Source organism: Egretta garzetta, unplaced genomic scaffold (assembly GCF_000687185.1).
Source record: "Egretta garzetta isolate BGI_Z169 unplaced genomic scaffold, ASM68718v1 scaffold50, whole genome shotgun sequence".
In the NCBI taxonomy this organism is placed as follows: domain Eukaryota; kingdom Metazoa; phylum Chordata; class Aves; order Pelecaniformes; family Ardeidae; genus Egretta; species Egretta garzetta.
This window is the reverse complement of record NW_009258613.1, coordinates 1,963,933-1,967,591: the sequence shown is the minus strand read 5'-3', so window position 1 is coordinate 1,967,591 and position 3,659 is coordinate 1,963,933.

Sequence of the window (3,659 nt, the reverse complement as noted above, 5' to 3'; positions counted from 1 at the left end):
AATGCCTCAGCTCTACTGCATTTCAAGCAGCAAATTTGGTCCATATTCTGCTCTTTGAAACACTTTTCATGAACCAGCCTCACAAAATGACTAATAGATATGTCTTATTGCAATCATTTTAACTAAAAGTTAAAGCAAAAATGGACACGGACTACAGAAAGCACCTGCAGAGAAATCACAGATTAAATTACAAAGTGAATTAAAAAGATTATTTTTTTTCATACTTCCCAACGAAGTAACTGGGGACAGAAAGCAAGAACTGGGAGGGGGAGAGGAGTTATTACACACTCCACCCCAAACTTGTGCTATCGTTACACTGATGGTCTCAGTATAATATCTTCTCCAAAAATTACAGGAGTGAAAGAAACCTGATGGGAAGAGGCAAGACCCTCATTCAGTAATGTTTGAGGGGAGCAGACATATAATCCCATAGTCAATTATTAACCGAGGTCAATATTTATGGCACAGGGAACCATTTTAAGTGTACATTATTTATGTAGAGACTTGTAATGAGCACTTCATGCTCGAACAGAGAATGATATGCTGGGATAATTTTAATAAGAAAGCTGCCTGTCATAGGAAACAGGATGTATCTCCTCGGAAATGGTCTATGTGTCTGTCTGTCTCTCACTCTTGCTCCGATTGAATCAGTCAATATTTTCCGCCATTACAATTCATGATCAGAAATATCCTTCAGCTGGAAGTTGGCAAGAATGGAATGAGATGTTTTAGACTTTGGTTTTGAAGCTCCTATTTATGCAAACTGAATCCAGACTGTGGATTTTTCTTGGAAAATGGTAATGTAACCTAAATTATGTGAGGAACTCCAGCTATCCATTCCACATATACAAATAGACAGAGGCCACTACTGGGAGCATTTTCATTCCTCTTCTTGATGTTGCTTCTGAATCACACTTCTATTTGCCTCGTGAATCCTTCCTCCTCCCGGAGTACGTATCAAGGATAAGGATGTGATAAAGACCCTTGAACTAGGAAATGACAGCTTTGCTGTGACGACTGCTGAAAAAACAAGTGTCTGTGTTATACGACTGTAACATATGAGCCTTTGCATTTGGGATTTGGTTTGTATTCCACGCATTCATGCAGCATCAGTCATTCACTGAGAGCCCACTCTTTATGCCATTGCTCTCACACATGCAGAAGAGTATCACAGTATGCTGAGTCAGGTTTTAAAGGAATTTAGGCACATAAAGATGCTGAATGGCTTCTAATAGGATTTCCAAATATGCCTAAGCACACAACTTCTGAAAGGCACCTCTGAAACCCCCATAAAGCCGTTATGTGCACCTTAGGGTGCTTGAAAATCCTATAACTGAAAGCAAGTAGATTTCTTGCACTCCTGATTTTCAACAGGGGCTGGAAAGCTCTAAGTATTCTGGACTCCTCAGTTGTTGTGTTCCTTTGAAAATCCCAGCCTAAGACCATATCCAGTGCCAACAACATCAAAGAAAGGGAGCTCTGCAAAGTGGTTTAGAAGTTGGTACTAACAAGCACTCTAAATCAATCCAAAACATGTCTCATGCTGGGTGACGTCTGCTATTGATCAAAGGGACAAGACAAGTCAAGTCAAGGAAACATGATTGGGAAAATAATAAAACAGCACCAATGGATGTTTCAAGGTTTTTCTTAGCTTGAATGGCTACATGAAAGTACACTGCTGGCTGAGACGTGGTCATCTGTGGGGCAATAAGGAGACAGCATACATTAGAGGAACAGTAGAACTGAATTTCCCTCCTCACAACCCTCTGTTCAATCTGCAGTTTATTTATGTTCTTCTTAATGTTAAGACTATACCCAACTAATTCCTTTCTGGTAGATGATACATTGCTTAAATAGCACAGTAGATAGGTACTTTTTAAGGACCTGGAAAAGCAGTTGGTCTCTCTGCGCAAAGGCTATACAAAGGTCCATCAGCTCACAGACCTGCTGATGGAGTTAGATGGGATTATAGCCTGAAAAAGGTAGAGAAACTGGAGGACCTGTTTCCTGGATAGGGGTCTTCTCAAAAAGAGCCATCTGCAGGGACATCCATCTTACCCAGAGGAAGCTTTTTCACCAGAAGGTGAAAGCACCTTCTGTCCCAAAGGAAGGTAGACTATTGTTGTTGCTTGCTGGATAGAGTTGTGCTGTTTCTTCTTTTTTCTGTTGGAACTAGAAATCTGGTTAAGAAACTTCTTACTGGCATGATTTCTGAAGGCCACCCACACATCCCTGTAACTTAAATCTCTGTTACTTAACATAGAGGTAACACATCTCCCCAGGGAAGAGGAGGAAGGGATTATGTTGCAGAGTTACAAACATCTGCAGGGAAGCGAGCACATGAAGCATGTATGCTTTACAGAAGGAGCTCAGGAGAGGGGGATAGAAAAGCTCTTTGTTGCCTGGAAGGAAGGATGATCATGCTCCAGGGGCAGATGAGAAAGGGGATGTGAGGTCATGAATGAGAAAGGTGAGGTGAGCTAGGGCTGAACGTCACCTGATACGAACTGGCAAAGGAAGGGAGGGGACCCCGTGATGGTATGGCTGTTTCCTCACAAAGCGACCTGACTGCAGGCTGTCCTGGGGATAAGACCTCTTGTAAATGGGCTTTGGGCTGAACAACATCATTGTGCATCAAAAACTGCACAGAGAGACACTGCGAGTTAGGACAAACCAGCAGCCCCCCCTGCCTCACCTCAGTGTCTTCTCCTTGGAAGGGGCTTGCAGCGGAACAGATCAGCTTGCACTCTTGCCTTTTTATTTTTTGTAACATAAAGTAGTTAATGAATTAAAAAATAGCAACCTTAAAGCGGATGCAAGCTACCCCATTGTAGCTGTAAGAAAAACTGCACTGTTCCAGCTGGGCTGCTGCGGAATAACTCAAGACAGCTGGAGACATGGTTAAAGAAACATAGTCCTCCACAGTTGGGACTCCTAATGAAAAAATGCTGTGTGACGATCTCACAGAATTGCTACTGCAGAGGAGAGAAACCCTGGAGACAAGGGAAAGATAGTCTTTGGGAGGTGCAAAATTCTCACAGTTCACCAGAGAAAGTAGTTGTGTGTGCAAGAGAGCTGGTGCAGCCCAGCTTCCTATGGATTTGTGCCTGTGGTGAGATTCATGGTTCTCTGATCTGAAACAGATGCCAAGTGAAGCTTTTATCAAAGCCAGGGAATTAAAAATCTCTCTCTCCCAGAAGGATTCTCTTCCAAGTCTTTTCCCCAGTGAAGGGATTAGTAGTCCTCATCTCTCTCCTACCTGCCTGCCTGAGACTTGTGGGAATTTGCTACTGCTTTGTGTGACTGAAATGAAAAGAGCCAGCGGGTTAAAAATGCATCAGATGGAGGAAGAATACACGCAGAGACAGAGCGTGATCCACTTCTTTAGGAAAACAGGCTGAAAATATAGCTGGTGGGGAACGTGCCAACTATGCAACATATAACCTCTTTAGCCCCTGAAGCATCTTCCTGGTATGGAAGTTTTTTTGTTATATAAGGAGTGGAGAGGAATGACAGAGTGGTGCAGTAAGGGCACTGAGGGCTTAAAGCTAGCAAAAACGAACCCGTTATTTTCAGCTATTCTAAAGAGCTCTGGATAAGAGCAATCCTGCAAGCAGCCTCCTGGCCTATGTAACAGGAGTTTCACTGGCTTGCATCAG